This window comes from Lolium perenne, chromosome 5 (assembly GCF_019359855.2).
Source record: "Lolium perenne isolate Kyuss_39 chromosome 5, Kyuss_2.0, whole genome shotgun sequence".
NCBI classification, from domain to species: Eukaryota; Viridiplantae; Streptophyta; class Magnoliopsida; order Poales; family Poaceae; genus Lolium; species Lolium perenne.
Window position 1 is genome coordinate 48904291 of NC_067248.2, and position 18557 is coordinate 48922847.

Consider the following 18557-nt stretch of genomic DNA (forward strand, 5'->3'; position numbering starts at 1 on the left):
CGGCAGGGTAATCAAACCCTTCCTCCGGTCGAGCAGCACCGCAATGGAAGTGGGGGCGCCGGGACGGGAGCCCCCGTCTTCACGTTCTGCATCGGCGAGCAGGGAGGATTCGCAAGGTTTGGCGGCGATTTCGCGATTATATGTGGTTCCCGATGAATTGGGTAATATTGTTAGTCCTATTCGCTGGCGTGGTGATGCCCGAGATAAGGCGGTGGCTGGTTGGTTCGAGGATTCGAGCAGAGCGTGATCTTGATGACGCGTGCGCTCTAGCGCCTTGAGGATGACGATTTCAGAACGGCTTGGAGGGACCGACGCGGGTGAGCGGGTTAGTGCTATCTATTTATCTCCTCCTTATTTCCTATTATCTTCGGCCAAATTCCGGCGTGCATGTCGAGTACTCTCTCCTGACCTGTGCCTCTCGACAGCACCCCATCATAGTTTGAATTGTTGTTTGACGAATTGATTCTTGGGCACCTAGAGGGGTGCTGTACCGTTCAATCCGTGTCTTATCCTTCTTCTTTAATGTTGATTGCTAATGCAGACACAAGATGAAACATTGGTTGCAGAGCAGCACAAAAAGGTGAGGGTATGTTCTTCAGCCTCCATGTGATGCCCTGAATAATTTAGCAAGCCGCCCTGCCCCGCCCCCTCCCAGCAGCGAGCCGGACTGTTGTCGACGTGAGCCGGACAACTTGGATGCTGATGCAGCCTACTGTTGACGCTGGCTTGAGGATGAGGGTCACTAAAGAGTGGAGAGAGGAAACCGAGGTTGGCTGGCCGCCTCCGCAGACGGTCGATCTGGTATGTTCCCTTGCTGTACGCCATGCCCAGCTATCCTACGGTTTGATCTTGTGAGTTTTTACCCTTGGGGTCTTCTTACTACACCGTGTTAATAGACAGTTAAAATCTGAGGCAACCATTATTGGGTACAAGTTGCAGAAAACAGTCATGCACGTCGCTGCTGGTGCAGCTGCTGCCCTTCCTCGAGCAGCAAGCCAGCGGCAGGCTGCCTCTATTGAGCCCCTACCTCATGTATTGCAGGTCAGATCTTGCACTCAAATAAATCATACGCGGGCTATGTACACTAAAGTTAATGTCATGCCGTGTTGTACACCACCAACTTATTCTTGGCTTGGTATTATCTTTCTATCAAGGAAAAGTGTGTAAGATATGATGGTTCAGGCATAGATCCCTCCTCGACAATAGATGAAAGGGTAGCCCTCCACGATGACCAAGTATAGATAGTTTATATGCAGGTTCGTGTCATGAGAGAAGTGTCTATCTGATTAATAGTTTAAAACACATCACTCATGATAAATAAGACAATTGTAGTGCCATGAGTGATTCAATTCCTGGCCTAAACTAACCATCCAACTGTTTATTTAGCTATACTTCATGAAACAGAACCATTACATGGAATCCGTCTTTTAGCGGGTATAGTAGCATTTGAAGGGGCAATCTGTTGCTGTTTATCGGTCACGAAATGTTGTAAAAGTGGGCGCAATGAAGAAAATCTCCAAGTTAGAATTGATGCACCTCATTTGTGTCGTTTTCTCATCTAGCTTCTAATATGGGACCATCAGTAACAGTCGCTGCAGTTGATGAATCATTAACTCCAGTTGTGGATACTTTCAGTCTGCTCAATAGTGTGGACCAATATGATGTGTTGGCTTCTGATATATACTTATTTAGGATGAAACCAGTTTCACATTCATCTTCTACTGCATTTCTCTGGCTTGGTTGGTCAATGTTTTTTCTGTTGCAATCATATCTACTTCCATGTTTGCTCTGTTTTTAGCTTTCTGAAACAAGTACCTTATTAACCTGTCTAACTATGTTTAGTACTCATGTACTGTGAGTAACCAGGGATGTTTTGTTCATCAATTACTTCCTTTATTATTCAACAACACAACATATAGGTTTTCATGCATTAAGAAGGTTATCTTCATGATTTGTGTACACTTCGAAATTAAACAAGATTAATATGTATGATCTGTCCATTAGATATTCTCTGAGAATTTAATCAATTCAGCTGTGGATGCTGACTCAATCTTCAAAACCAAGGTAAATAAAGCACCTCCCTTAAGGTATTTTCTACTCTACTCTATAGATATTAGATATTAGTAATATGCATATGTATTTTGGGTGTCTGCAGATAGTCTGCATATTCTGTCTCTCAACATCGTTTTTGTCTGTGTATTGGTTCAGACGATGGTGAATTGTTTGTTGGATTAGCAAGACCTCCAATACTCATGCAGAGATCTAGCTTAAGTAAAATCTAGACTAGGACGTATGTAAGTCATAACAATGTAGAATTAGGAGCAGTGAAATGCTACAGAGGTGCCTATCTCGAGTTTCAGATATTTCTAAGATGTTCAAAACTTCCCTATAAATATAATTTGCAAAAGGAGAAGTTAGTGAACAAATCAGTGAAGGATCTCTCCCTTGGAAATTTCCACTTGGGTATAAGGAGAAAGTTGTGAATTTTTTTTGCATTACATATTGTGCCAAGACATTTTATAACATGCAGTAAAATAATAAGAAGTAGGAAGATGCACTTGATATCATGCCATAGTGAAGTTTTTGGGAGAAAATAGTTTCTGGTTGGGCAGGCCCCTTCAGGTCCTCCACACCCTCATATATATATAGCTGAACTAGGTACATGTTAACTAGTACAGTGGAATACTCTAGAATCTGGTAGGACACTAGCCTAGACTACAACATTCACTGGAATGTTCCAGGCACTCCTAGGACAGCACTAATATACTATTACTCGCTGGAATATTCTGGGCTCTCCTAGGACAGTCTCCAACACTCCCCCTCAAGATGGATGATAGATATCTATCATTCCCATCTTGTTACAAGCTGAATTACACTCTTTATTTCCTAATCCTTTAGTTAAACAGTCTGCAATTTGTTCGCTAGAGGTTACATGACTTATCTTAATTATACCGTCATCCAACTTCTCCTTTATGAAGAAGCGATCAATCTCCACATGCTTGGTTCTATCATGTTGAACAGGATTGTTTGCGATGTTGATTGCCGACTTGTTGTCACACCACAAATTTAAAGGGCCTTTCCTCAACGATTTCGATTCTGAAAGAAGATTCCTCACCCATAACATCTCACTCAAACCTTGCGACATAGCTCGTATTCAACTTTGTTGACTTTGAAACCACCGTCGCTTCTTACTTCGCCATGACACTAAATTTCCCCGACAAACACACAATAACCGCATGTTGATCTCCTATCATCCAAGCAACTTGCCCATCAAGATCACAATACCCATCCACATTTAGATGACCATTCCTTTTGAACCATAGTCCCTTTCCGGACTACCTTTCAAGTACCTGGAGGATTTGGTTGACCGCATCTAAGTGTCCGCTTCTAGGATCATGCATGTATCTGCTCACTACACTCACAAAGATATGAAATATCGTGTCTCGTATGACATAGATAGATGAGCCTTCCAACAAGCTTCTGGTACTTCTCTTTGTTCACTGGTTCCCCAGATTCGGCGCATAATTTGTGGTTTTGATCAATAGGTGTTGATGCAACCCGACACCCAAGCATGCCTGTGTCACTAAGCAAGTCCAATACATACTTTCGCTGGGAGAGAACAATCCCTTTGGGGGATCTAGCAATTTCTATGCCAAGAAAGTACTTGAGTTGGCCAAGATCCTTTACCTCAAATTCCTTGCGTAGGCTGTCTTTCAATCGTGATATCTCCACCTCATCATCTCCGGTGATTATGATATCATCAACATATACGGCAAGGATTGTAATCTTGCTATTTGAGTGCCGATAGAATACCGTATGATCCCCATTACACTGCTTATATCTCATAGCACATATAACTCGTCTAAATCTATCAAACCATGCCCGTGGAGATTGCTTAAGGCCGTATAGAGATTTTCTCAACCTGCATACCTTTCCATATGTTCTAGGAGTGGAGAAACCAGGTGGGATATCCATGTATACTTCCTCCTTTAAATCTCCATGCAAGAATGCATTCTTGACATCCAACTGATGCAAAGGCCACCCGAAGTTAGTTGCACATGAGATTAGGATCCTCACCGTGTTCATCTTTGCCACCGGCGCAAAAGTCTCATCATAGTCAATCCCATATGTCTGACTATATCCTCTCGCAACTAGTCTTGCCTTGTACCTTTCAATTTTCCCTTCTGGATTTTGTTTCACGGTGTAGATCCATTTACACCCAACAGCTCTCTTTCCTGCTGGAAGATGTACAAGTTCCCAAGTTTTGTTCCTTTCGAGAGCATTTAACTCCTCTATCATGGCCTCACGCCACTTGGGGTCTTGCTTTGCTACTTTCCAGTCTCTTGGGATCACCACAGATTGCAATGATGCGATGAAGGCCCTGTAGTTCGTAGATAGAGATGCATATGATGTTAGTATCTCTAGCCTCACTTTCATGAAGAAGAGGATGACACTAGGAGAGTTGGGGCAATTTTCGTTGGTTTATTTCTCACACATCTCACACAATGCCATACCAAACTGAGGGCACGGGGCTACAGATTTATAGCTGCTAGCCAGCCAGAATATGCTAGTCTAAAGATGCTAACTGCCAGTCCTAAAGATGCTAACTGCCAGTCCTTGATGCCTCTAAAAAGCAGTCAAAGATCAGGGATGCTATCCTATCCTAACCACCTGTCCTTCACAAAGGACCATGTGTGTGCTGCAGTCCACAGGAACATGTGTGTGCTGCAGCAACTCCACAAAGACCAGAATACAATGACTTATTCATCATTCTCCCCCTAAGTCTTGTACGCCATCTTGTGGGAGCGCTGAGCCATCCCGATCCAGGAGCAGAGCTCGAGGAACTTGACCCTCCCAAGAGGCTTGGTGAGCAGATCCGCGAGTTGATCCGTGGTGTGGACGTAGCTTGCCTTGATGCTCCCTTCCTCCAAGCAGTCTCGGATGAAGTGATACCTCAACCGAATGTGCTTGTCCGTTCATGAAAAACGGGGTTCTTGGCCAGTGCCAGAGCAGACTTGCTGTCCACCAAGAGCTGCACTGGTCTAGTGTCTCGACCAAGGAGATCACCAAGCAGTCGAGCGAGCCAGAGCGCCTGAGTGCAAGCGGTGGAGGCTGCTATGTACTCAGCCTCACAGCTGGACATGGCCACCACCTGTTGCTTGACCGATTGCCAGCTCACGAGGCACTTGCCGAGGAAGACGAGGATCCCGCTTGTGCTCTTGCTGGTGTTGATGTCGCCGGCGTGGTCGCTGTCGCTGTACCCGACGAAGAGCGCCGCCCCAGGACACCTAGGGTAGTGGAGGCCATGGTCAAGAGTCCCCGCAATGTAGCGGATGATTCTCTTCACAGCCTGCAGGTGCTCCGTCGTCGGTCGCTCCATGAAACGACTAACGTAGCCGACGGAGAAGGCCAAGTCTGGCCTTGTGTGGGCGAGGTAGCGAAGGCTCCCCACAAGACGCCGGTATTGTGTGGCGTCCACTTCCTCCGTCGTGCTGTCGCGGCTCAATTTCAGCCTCTCCTCCATCGGAGTAAGGGCTGGGTTGCATCCGGTGAGCCCAGCTAGCTCAACGATGCGCTTGGCGTAGGTGGTCTGCCGAAGCGTGATCCCGGAGTGGTCCTGGTGCACCTCGATCCCCAGATAGAAGGAGAGAAGCCCCAGATCACTCATTTGGAAGGTGGCCTTCATCTCTTCCTTGAACGCTGCCACCTCTGCATCCTTGATGCCGGTGATCACCAAGTCGTCGACATAGACGACCACCAACAGGGTGCTTCCTCCACTCCCCCGTCGGTAGACGGCCGCCTCGTGCGGGCTTTGCTCGAAGCCCATTGCCTTCAGCGTGGAATCCAGCTTGGCATTCCACGCCCGTGGTGCCTGCTGCAGGCCATAGAGAGCCTTGCGCAGGCGGAGTACCTTGCCCTCCTGGCCGGGAATCGCAAATCCCGGCGGCTGCTGCACGTAGACCTCCTCCTTCAAGTCGCCATTGAGGAAGGCAGACTTGACATCCATGTGATGGACGCTCTAGCCCTCCTGGGCAGCGAGCGCAAGGAGGAGTCGCACGGACTCCATCTGTGCCACGGGAGCGAAGGCGTCGTCGAAGTCGACCCCCTCTTGCTGCAAGAAGCCTCGTGCCACCAAGCGAGCCTTGTGCTTGACGATGGCGCCGGCTTCATCCCTCTTCAGCTTGAACACCCATTTGAGGGTGATCGCGCGGTGACCACGAGGGAGGTCAGCAAGCTGCCAGGTGCGGTTCTTCTCGACCACATCCATCTCCAACTGCATGGCAGCGCGCCATGCTGCGTCTCTCTCAGCCTCTGCAAAGGACTGAGGCTCGCTGTCGTCACGCGCAAGCCGCACCGCACCTCCGTGTCGCGTGGCACTGTCCCGGCACCGGCTGGTCGCCGAGAAGGTTCTCCATCGTACGGTACCGCAGCGGCTCGCCGCCATGATACGCGTCGATGCGCTCCCCGTCGTGAGAGAGCGGGGAAGCGAACTCCACCGGGCTGTGCTCAACATGAGACGGTGTAGACGTGCCCGGAGGAGTGACTGCCGGTGCTGGAGTACGTGGTGACGCCGGCTGTGGTGGTGTAGCAACCACCGGGGTCGATGGAGACTTGGGGACCGAGGTAGGCGAGCTTGTTGAAGAAGAGCTGCCTACTCCCCCGGTGCCTCGAAGGGGACGTACTCGACAATGAAGTCGTCATACGTCGGAGTCGAGCTGTCCTCCACCGCCTTGCCCCATGCCCATCCTCGCCCTTCATTGAACACGACGTCTCGCGACGTGCGCACACGCTGTGTCTTGGGGTCGAGGATGCGGTAGGCCTTCGAGCCCTCCGAGTAGCCAATGAACACTCCCGGAGTGCTCCTGTCGTCGAGCTTGCCGATGTGGCCGAGCTCCTTGGCGAATGCGAGGCAGCCAAAGACCCGCAGGTGGGAGACTGCTGGCTTTCGCCCATGCCAGGCCTCATACGGCGTCCTGCCGTCGAGGGCCTTAGTAGGCGAGCGGTTGAGGATGTAGACGGCCGTCAGCACCGCCTCTCACCAGAAGACAGCCGGCACCTCTCTCTGCTTGAGGAGGGCTCGAGCCATCCCCACAACCGTCTGGTTGCGCCGCTCGACGACGCCGTTCTGCTGCGGGCTGTAAGGCGCGGAGTAGTGGCGCTGGATGCCTTCATCGGCAGCACGACGCGACCCGCCGTCGTGAATTCGCCGCCGTTGTCGGTACGCGACACGCGCAGCTTGCGGCAGCACTCCGCCTCCGCAGCAACCTGCGAGCGCCTGATGGCGTCCGCTGCCTCTCCCTTGCTGCCGAGGAGCACCACCCACATGTAGCGGGAGAGGTCATCCACGAGCACCAGGAAGTAGCGTCGTCCTCCTGGTGTGGCCGGTGTCACCGGGCCACACAAGTCCCCGTGCACGAGCTCGAGCTTCTCCTTGGCTCTGAAGCTCGCCTGCTGGGGAAAGGGGAGTCGTCTCTGCTTCGTCAAGACGCATACGTCGCAGAACTGCTCCACATGGTCAAGGCACGGCATGCCTCGCACCATCTCCGTGGTACTGAGCCGCTTCAGGGCCTCGAAGTGAAGGTGCCCGAAGCGCTCGTGCCACTGCCACGCCTCGTCCTCCCGACGAGCGGCGAGACAACGGGGTTGTGCCACCTGCACATCAAGAACATAGAGGCGATTTGTGCCTCTCGGTTACCTTGGCAAGCGGCGACGGTGGCGATCCCGTATGCGCGTAACTCCGCTCTCGATCGGCACGCGGGAGCCGTTCTCATCCACTGTCCCTGCATCGATGATGGAGTTTCTCAGCGCGGGGATGTAGTAGACACCGGTGAGCAGCCGGTGCTCTCCAGTCTTGGCGGCGAAGATGACGGAGCCGACGCCCTTGATCTCCACGGCGGAGGCATCCCCAAACTTGACGGAGCCTCGCACGTCGGAGTCGAGCTCGGCGAAGAACTCCCGTCGGCCGGTCATGTGGTGGGTGGCGCCGGTGTCGAGGCACCACCCGCCAGTCTTGTCGTTGCCGGAGCAATCGCCGAGAAGGGCGTGTGCTTTCGGCTCGTCAAGGTGGAGGAGAGTGGTACGGTGGAGAGCCGCTGCGGTCGGTGCCGCTCGAGACAGCTCGATGCTGGCATGCGCCATGAACAGAGCTGGCTCCTCCCCCGCCTGTGCGACGTGGGCTTGGCCACGTCGTGGCTGTCGGCACTCGTTGGCCCAGTGACCAAGCTTGCCGCAGTTGTGGCAGGCGTCGTCCTTTGCCGGCTTGGGCTTGCCGGCATCACCTTGCGCCTTGGCACGGCCATCCTTCCGCGCCTTGCGTGGCTTGCCGCGCTTGCGGCCGCTTGTCGAGGAAGAAGGCTCCCCCTTCTTCCTGTCACCGTGGCCAGCATCCCACTGCTCCCGAGTGAGGAGCAGCTTCCCGCCGGTGGTGATGGGCCCCGACGAAGACTGTGGCTCGTCGGTGTCGACGACCTTGAGGCGACCTATCGCCTCCTCGATCGTCATGGTGGAGAGGTCCAGCAGGGACTCGATCGAGCGAGCCATCTGCTTGTACTTCTCGGGGACGCAGCGAAAGAGCTTCTCGACAACTCTCTCCTCGTCGTAGGCGTCATCGCCGAACTGCACCATCTTCTGCAGTAGAGTGTTAAGACGGAGAGCAAAGTCATCAACGTCCTCACCTGGCTTGAAGGCCAGGTTCTCCCACTCCTTGCGAAGTGTCTGCAGTGTGGACTTGCGAGCACGGTCGCTGCCGATGCGTGCCGCGGCAATGGCGTCCCAAGCCTCCTTGGCAGTCTGCTTGTGGGAGAGCGAGAACTGCATCTCGGCCGGGATTGCAGCGATGAGGGCGTCCAGCGCCCGTCGATCCTCATGATGGTCGACGTCGCCGTCGTGGACTGCCTCCCACATGTGCCGCACCTGGAGCCTGATCTTCATGATCGCGGCCCACTCGACGTAGTTGGTTTTGGTGAGGGTAGGCCACCCAACACCGGGACCAACATGCATGACCACCGTCCGGACTCCGTAGAGGCCGCGGTCTTGGTCATCCCAGCCGCCACCGCCGTGCGCGCCTCCTCTGGGAGCGCCATCCCGAGGTGCGCGGGCGTGCTCGGCCGCCCGCTGCGTCGCCGTCGCGCACGCTGCGTTGGCGCCGCCATCACCGAACGGAGCCGTCGGCGTTGCCGCGCAAAGACTCGACCTCCGCCGCGCCGCACGTGCCGCTCCGCCGCTTCGCGCTTTACCTCGCTCTGCCGCTGCCGCCTCCGCCGCCGCCGGCCTCGATGCCCTTGTTGCCGCCGCAGCCGGCGCCACGGCCACTCGTTCACGCTCCTCTGCCGCGGCGCGATCGGCCTCCCCGCCGACGCCGCGTCCGGAGGTAGCCGTGTCTGAGAGTGGCCGTCGGACATGGCTCGCCGTCGTGGCCGAGCGCTGCTTCCGACGAGCCGCTCGACAACCCGGACGGAGGAAGTAACTGTGGGCACCGAGGCTGCCTGCGGTTGGGGCTGCTCCCTTCCCTGTGAAGGGGAGGAGCAGGAGATGCTCAGGCTGCAAGACAACCTTGCTCTGATACCACTTGTTAGTATCTCTAGCCTCACTTTCATGAAGAAGAGGATGACACTAGGAGAGTTGGGGCAATTTTCGTTGGTTTATTTCTCACACATCTCACACAATGCCATACCAAACTGAGGGCACGGGGCTACAGATTTATAGCTGCTAGCCAGCCAGAATATGCTAGTCTAAAGATGCTAACTGCCAGTCCTAAAGATGCTAACTGTCAGTCCTTGATGCCTCTAAAAAGCAGTCAAAGATCAGGGATGCTATCCTATCCTAACCACCTGTCCTTCACAAAGGACCATGTGTGTGCTGCAGTCCACAGGAACATGTGTGTGCTGCAGCAACTCCACAAAGACCAGAATACAATGACTTATTCATCATATGATACATAATTAGCAATGTCATGCTCCTCCTGGTACCAATTTGGAGGTTTTCTAGCTGCAGCTCGGGTTCCTTTTCTTAAGGCAATGGGCAAGTCCATTGAATCCCTCGTAATAGATGGACCTGCGTCATCAGACAATTCAACAGTTTCAACACCAGTTGGAGCATGTTGCTCCCCCTGCACCTGTGTGTCACTTGTCGTGGGAGCCTGTTGTTGCTGCTGCTCATGCTGCGATTTTCTCCGTGTATACACTTTCAAGTTCTCTTCCTCGTTTGGCTTTCTCCATCTCTCCTCACCCATAGGATATGGGACTGAATCAACCATAACTCTCAAAGGTTCATCTTCATTTGTCCTCAACACCTCACTCTCCCCCTCTCGACTAGCCTCACCTATGTTAGGAGAGTCAAAGTCAATGTCAAATAATGAGCTGAGATCGGTCTTCTCTCCATAGAACGGCTCAGACTCCCTAAATGTCACATCCATGCTCACAAATGTCCTTCGCTTGATAGGACTCCAACACTTGTAGCCCTTTTGTCCAGATGGGTATCCTATAAATATACACTTAACCGCTCGTGGGTCCAACTTCCCCACCAAGGGTCTATGATCTCTAACAAAGCACGTGCACCCAAATACTTTAGGAGCAACTAAAAACTTGTTCTCACCTAGCAACATTTCACATGGTGACTTCATCCCAATCACCCTTGATGGCATGCGGTTGATGAGATATGCGGCTGTCATCACCGCCTCACTCCATAAGAATTTTGGCACATTCATTGTGTACATCAGCGACCGAGCAACCTCCAAAATATGACGATTTTTCCTTTCTGCTACTCCATTTTGAGGGGGCGTATCCTGGGACGTGTGAGGTTTGGTGCAATATACCTTCTGTTGACAAGAATGCACCAAACTCTTTATTCACATACTCAGTCCCATTATCTGTCCTAATTACCTGCACCTGTGTATGGAACTGATTTTTCACATAAGCATAAAAGTCCTGGAAACATCTAAATACCTCATTTTTATGCTTCATAAGATACACCCATGTCATGCGAGAATAATACCAATGAATGTCACGAAGTACTTCATTCCACCGATAGAGATAACGGGGCATGTCCGTACATCCTAATGAATAAGCACAAAAGGCGAGATACTCCGGAGTCCCCTACTCACATAGGATGTTCTAGTGTGTTTCCCAAACTCACAAGCATCACACACTAATTTGTTTTTATCCACCCCACACATCACATCAGGCACAACCTTATACATTTTATCAAAAGACAAATGTCCCATTCTACAATGTTGAAGCATCACCATGGCTTCCTTCTCTCCCGCAGTTGCTGCTAGTACAGTACATACTGCATCGTTTGTCACCTCCCGGTCCATATACCACAGTCCCTTATGCCTGGTTCCGGTCCCAAGCCTCTCTCCAGTCAGCCTTTCCTGAATTAAACACATCTTGCGGTCAAGCATTACACGACAATCTATATGATCAACCAAGGCACTCAATGAAATAAGGCTTACGGGGAAGGCAGGAACGTGAAGGACAGAAGATAACTTAATTGCGGGAGTGCACTGAACTGTTCCAACTCCTATGATGGGCTGAGAGGTTCCATCGGCAGTTTGAATAGTTTCTTTATGTGAGGGTGGATATTGGGTGTAAGAATCGAACTCTTTGAATGTGCCCGTAACATGCTTTGATGCACCAGAATCTAATATCCAATTTGAACAAGACTTATGCAAAGATGTAGATGCATGGGCATAATTACCTTCATCGGTGTAGGCAAGGTGAGCGAATTTGTCGAAGCTGAAGTCCCCATAACCTCCATCATTAGTCACATTTGCTTCCTTCTTTAGCTCTTCATGAGATGTGCCCGAGGATTCTTCTTCGGAGAATGCCACATTTGCTCTAGGGCCACTTGAGTATTCTCGGCCTCGGCCTCTGCCTCTGCCTGATCCGTCTCTATTATATCCTCTTCCTCTACCCCGAATTCCCCTGCGTGGGGCTGTGCAATTTCGGCTCAAATGACCACAGTTGAAGCAGTCCCTAGTCTCCAAGCTTTGGGTTACAACGAAGGCTGGACGAGATGGAGTTGTTGTGTTGCTCTTTGTCAACTTCAATCTGACCTCTTCCTATGCGATCGCTGCTATGGCATCCTCTAGAGTGGGAAGTGAAGGATGATGGTACAATGCAGCACGTCTTCCCTCGAACTCAGAGTTTAGGCCTTTCAGAAATTTCATCACTCGCCTGCGTTCAATCCACTTTCTAGCAGCAGCAATGCAATCTGCATGATGGAGCTCCAGAGGATCATAGTGATCTAAATCAGCCCACAAATCTTTGTAGCCTGGGCCGACATACTCCATCACAGACTTGTCCTCTTGTCTTAGTTCACTCAGTCTCTCCTCTGTTTCAGCCATCAACATTACATTCCCTTCACCTGAATACAATTTCTTTAAGGTCTTCCATACTTCAGCTGCACTAGAGAGGATCTCCACAGATGCTGCAATTGTTGGGGATAAGGAATTTAACAGCCACGCAACAATCAGCGAATTAGTAGTACTCCACACCTTCCATTTTGGAGATGTCTTGTCCCCTGGCTCCTACCGCTTCACCCTCAACATAGCTCTCCAAGTCTTTAGTCCTTAAGATGAGCAAAGCCCTTCTTGACCAGCTCAAATAGTTTTTTACGCCTTCCAATTTGATCTCATTGGATGGCAGTTCAATCTTCTGGGTCTGCTCTGAAACTGTACTATGTGATGATAATACACCACCTGCCTTGGCTGTGAGAAGCTTGGCCAGTTTCTCAAGTGTCTTCTCCAATCCTTGATTTTCCCCCATGATCTGAACAATCACAACGCCTCAGAGAAATGCAAATCAGGTGCACACCTATTCCTTGCAACCACCTGCAGCTACCACTCAGGTTCCTCTTCCAGATAATGCCTCTCTGCTTCCTCTCCTAGCCACAGCCGCACACACACTAGCTCCAATCAGCTCTTCTCTCCTCTTCCACTCCGCTCCAGGACAGTGCTCGGCTGCTGTTCCTCCTAACGATTCTCTTTACCGGGGGCTCCACCAACTGATACTTCACCTGCAGAACTTCTGCATCTGGGCTTCTCCTTCCTCCTCCTGCTTCCAGCCAGCACACGCCCCAGCTCCAGCTCATACACTTGTGCCGCTGAGCGTCGATTCACCACCAGCAGCTGGGTCCACCCAGCGTTGCCTCCAGCTCTAATACCATGAAGTTTTTGGGAGAAAATAGTTTCTGGTTGGGCAGGCCTCTTCAGGTCCTCCACACCCTCATATATATATAGCTGAACTAGGTACATGTTAACTAGTACAGTGGAATACTCTAGAATCTGGTAGGACACTAGCCTAGACTACAACATTCACTGGAATGTTCCAGGCACTCCTAGGACAGCACTAATATACTATTACTCCCTGGAATATTCTGGGCTCTCCTAGGACAGTCTCCAACACATAGTCATCCGTAGAAAGTAAAAATAAAAGAAGGTGCAAATTTTATCTCCAGCTGGCGTGTTAAGCTTGAGCACCTTGAAACAAATGTCAGACATGGCCTCAGTGTCAAGAATCATGCACTCATCTGCATTCTCAACCAACTGACTGACAAAGAGAGTGGCATTCTAAAGGTCAAGCACATTATGAGATACTTTTGGTGAGGAGAAAACAGAAAGCGCGTTAGCATCATATGCGCATTCTAGGTACTACTCCTTGATCTTTGACATCAAAAGTGTCCCCATGTGAAGTCCTAAATCCTCTGTTCTAATTAGATTTTATTGAAAATAAATTATCTAATTTGTTCATCTACAGTCCTACAGTCTTATTTGAGGCATATGCCGTGTCAGCCAAATGTAACCAGAGTTATAAAATGTTCATGTTTCATTTATATGCTATAACTTCATAGCGACCAAATTAAGCATGTACCAACTGGGAGATATTATTCATGTGCATTCTATCTTATTTGCTCCATTAGCTTACCTACCTTCTTCATTGATTTGATCTCTATTGGATGATATATGAACGTTTTTTATTGATTTCTAGCAACTCAATATTTGTAAGTTCTCTATTCTTTCGATATATAAATATATGCAGATTTGTGACCTTCTAAAGTACTCCACCTGTCCCATAACATAAGACATTATTACAACCAATTAGCTCATATATTTGCTGTACCAACGTCTTATATTATTGGATGGAGGAAGTAGTTTTCCAAAAACGCATTCCTAAGTCTGGTTTGCCTCTTTGCTTTGAAATAAGCCTGCCGCCAGTTGCAGGTCTCCAACAACAAATATTAGAACCGTTGCAAGAAAATGGGAAACTCTGAAAGTAAGAAGGCATGCCAACCTGATGTTGACACAGAGCTTGGCAAGAAGATGATTCTGCTGAGAAGAAACAGATATAGCTCAAATGGAGACATGCTTGACCTGCTTCTTTGAACTTCCATTTCATTAGCACATTTTTGGTGTGGGAATCAGGAGAAGAATCTTGCAGATGTATTCAGCTTACTTTCTCTGAGTCATATTTGACTACTTCGGTGAATATTGTGTGGCTCAAATGGTCAGAGAGACATAATAACTGTTTCTAACCTGTATTTGTTTTATCCTACTTGAGACAACCCCAAAAATTATGTAATGAGATCTACTATTCTCTACTTCACATATGGATGCACCCCGAACAACAGAGTTTAAAAGTACTGCTATAAGAATTTACATCACGGGCGGCTCGCCGCGCCAAAGCTTTCTAGTTTTGGAGAAAACTATTTTGAATATCTAGCATGGAAAAAACATTAAATTTAACCACTTTCCTAGAACGCATGCAAGGGAGTAGCCAATCCAACATCAAGCGAGGAATGCAACATCTTATGCACTACCTCTAGTATTGCGGGACGACTTGGTTTCTACCACAACGTTGTCGACCATGGCATCGGGACGAGGGAGGATATTCGAGATGTGACCAGCCGGGGCAGATGTTTTGTAATGATGTGACAGAGAGTAACTGTTGGAGGAAACCCCAAGCTGACCAGTCGAGGAGAAAAAGATATGTCCCTCGTCAACAAACCTTACACACTAAGATTAAGCACAACTATTCCGAAATTGTTCAAAAATATAATTGCCCAAATTTAAAAAAGTTAGTGAAGCACTAGTCAAGAGAGTGAATCATATGCTCGCTCTACCCACACTAACACATCCTCATCGGTCTTCCGTCGTCGGCTCAACCCTCGTTGTTGTCTCCGTCGTTACTGTCGTCCTCCTCCTTCCATCATTATCTTTATAGGGCCCTTAACTGCATGTGACGTATGTACCCCACAATACCCACCCCCATCATCGGCTCACTTAGCCAACCTCCTAACTATCCCCTTATCCTCCAAGCTCCATGGAAACCTCGACATCACACATCGCTAGGGGTTTGAATTTTGGGTGAGAATAAGTTTGCAACTCACCGAAGTGTACGCAATTTTGGAGAAAACTATTTGGATATCTGCATTGAAAAGAAGATTAAATTTAATCACCAACTTTTTCCTAGAGCAGAGGAAGGGAGTAGCCAATCCAAGAATTGCTTCAAGTTTTTTTCGAAATGGAGGTTGAACCTCCAGCCTCTGCATTAAAATGATGCACATGACCTTATTTATTTATATTTTTCAACAAAGCCTTACATAAAAAATATAATGATCAACCCGGAGCCTCCTCACTAGCGTAGATTTGCTTCACGTGACAACTTATTACAACCAACACCAAGCGGGAGTGCAACAAATATCTTATGCATTACCCGCAAAATGACTTGGTCCTTGCCATCACGTCTGCTATAAACGCAAGAAAAAGAACGAAGAACGGACAAACCAAACAAGGGACACAAGGATTTTAATGTGGAAAAAACCCTCCAACAAAAAGGAAAAAAACACGGGCGCCAGCTAGCAAAAATTTACTATATATGGAGTGTATACACAACTCCATGGGTTTTCAATGAAGCGAGAAACCCTTGCCGGTGGCTTAGAAGAGGTATTTATAAACCCCTCCTCTCAGCCCGTCCCCGCGGCGACGAGTTCTCGCTGCGCTCGTCAGAAGTTAGATGCCTTTAAATGAATTCGGATCACGGTTCACAACCATAAGTCGACCTTGGCTTCACGAAGAGGGAGGATACTCGAGATTTGATGGCCAGGGCGGATGTTTTTGAACGATGTGATAGAGTAAGTGTTGGAGGAAACCCCAAGCTGACCAGTGGAACGAGAACATGTAGAGAAGAGGGAGAACCACGAGAAGGGGGTGTGTGGGACTTGGGAGTTGGGAGATGCCGCGCCTGGAGAGGCGCGGACATGCAAAACATTGCCGAACATGCATGTCATACAAGTGTCTAGGCCCAAAATTCGATCAAATAGAACCTTTGGCCTCTAGATGAAATATTTTAGGACTCGCACACATTTCCGAAATTTCGTCGAAAGATTGAACCTCCCGCCGCCAGCTAGCCACTTCAACTGAATTAACTGCCAAACTAAAGGTCCAATATAAAGGAGGAAGACACCAATATACTTGGTAGTACTTGGTAGTTTGTCAAAGAGAGGAAGAAAGAACGTGGTGAAGCTTGTGAATGCCACGTGCATTTGTAAATGATCACTTAGTGGTACCTAGTAGCATGCATTTGCCTCTCTTAGCTAGTAGCAGTACGACCCTTGTGCTACACATAAGGCATCTCTAACGGGACGACGCAAAGTGACCGAACCGTCCATGGCGACGCAAACATATCCCAAATATGCGTTAGGTCTGCGACTCAGCGGACGTCGCGCGGTCGCGGAAATTATCTGCGTTGGTTGCATCTGGGCCCGATCGCCAGTGATTAGGTAACTAAAATATTTCTTCATTACTATTGATTGGCCAAAAGGACCATCTTTACAGAGATGGTTAGTCGAGTTAACCTAAAACTACAACGGCCGTACCTACTCGCCGTCGCGCGGCCTACCACGGCCTGGGTTACTCGCAATCGCGCGGCCTACTACTGGCCGCCGGAGGGGCCAGCGCCGTCGTCGAAGCGGGGGCGCTTCACGCACTCCGCGCGCCGCGCATGCCGGCAATCGGACATCTCGTCCTGCCGCCTGCGGCGTTCGAGAGCCTCGGCGAGAGAGGAGTCCCACAGGACTCTCCTGGCCATAGAGTTGGCCGCCTCCGTCGTCGCTGCCTCCTCTGCCGCCGCCTGGGCCGCCGTCGCTTCCGCCGCCTGCAACACCGCCAGCTGGGCGTGGAAGCGGGCCCTGTCCCTAGCCGCCTACGCCACTGTTTCGTCCCCGGCGGAGATGGCGCCCGCCAGCTCCCGGTTCTCCTGCTCGACCCGCGCGGGAGAAGGGCCCCTCCGCTGGAGCGAATCCAGGTCGGAGCACATGTACCCCCGAGCTATGGCGACCGCATAGCTGTAACATCCCAAGTTTCAACAAGAATAAAATCAAGAGAGAATTTTCAATTATTCAAAAATTGCAATAAACAAAAACTTTTTACATGCATATAGTGCCACATATAGTTTTGTGCATTTGAGTGTTTTACCTATGTGCTATTACCATGATGAGTGTTAGTATGTGTATCAATTGCTATGTGAACCCTAACCAAGATGATCAAACCCTACATTGAGGAGAAATAAAGAAAATAAGAAAAACCCATATTTCACTTACATACACCATATGCCATTTTGCAATTCTTCAACCTAGGCCACATTTGCTTGCCCCATTGCTTCTAAAATACTTTAAGGTAATAAACTAACACAAATGCATCCTTGGAACAAGAATCAAATCCAAAGAAATCAAGATTTCATCATACATGTGATCATGGTCATATGGACCAAAAATAATTTCTTCACCACTTTACCCCTCTGTATTTCTCAAATCCCAAACTAAACTTAGTCAACTAAAGCCAGGTCATCCAAGACCATGTCAAGGTCTACAACTTTCATGTTGACCATAATGGTTAAAGTTGACTAGGTTGACCAGTAGAAAATTGACAAGAGGGGACTTTAAATCAATGTGAAGATCACCTCAAATTTGAAATGTTGCAAATCACTTCCAAATTGAGTACCACCACCACCAATACCTCACTTTAATTATATAATTGAGATGTACCAAAAAGAATTCCAAAATTCGACAAAAATGTTCATGCGGGCATTGTGTCGAACACTTGGCAGGCATGATTCCAGATTTGTGTTACACCCTTGTATCCAGTGGTTTCTTCACTAAACCCCTTTAAACCTGTGATCATTACACACCTCTACATCCCCTGCATCATCCCAGTACCTGCCTTGGTCGATTAAAGTGAGAGAAGGGGTGAAAGAAACCCTAAACTATGCATGTCGTGGCCATGCCGGCCACCTTTGGGCATCCCTCTCTCTGGCCTCTCTCTCGACTTTTCTCCATGTCCTGGAGTATCCCTACAGCTCAAGGACACCGACGGTACACGCCCTAGCAACGCCAAGCCACGGCATTGGCCACAATCGGCGCATCCAAAACGCGCCAGAGCATGCCAGCCAGCGTGGTGATCACGCTCTGGGCGCGCCAGGACGTCGTGCCCTCGAGCACCCTACGCCTCCCCTGCAAAGCCTACCGCTGCGTTGAGCACCGCCTCTGCGCCCTCTAGCCAC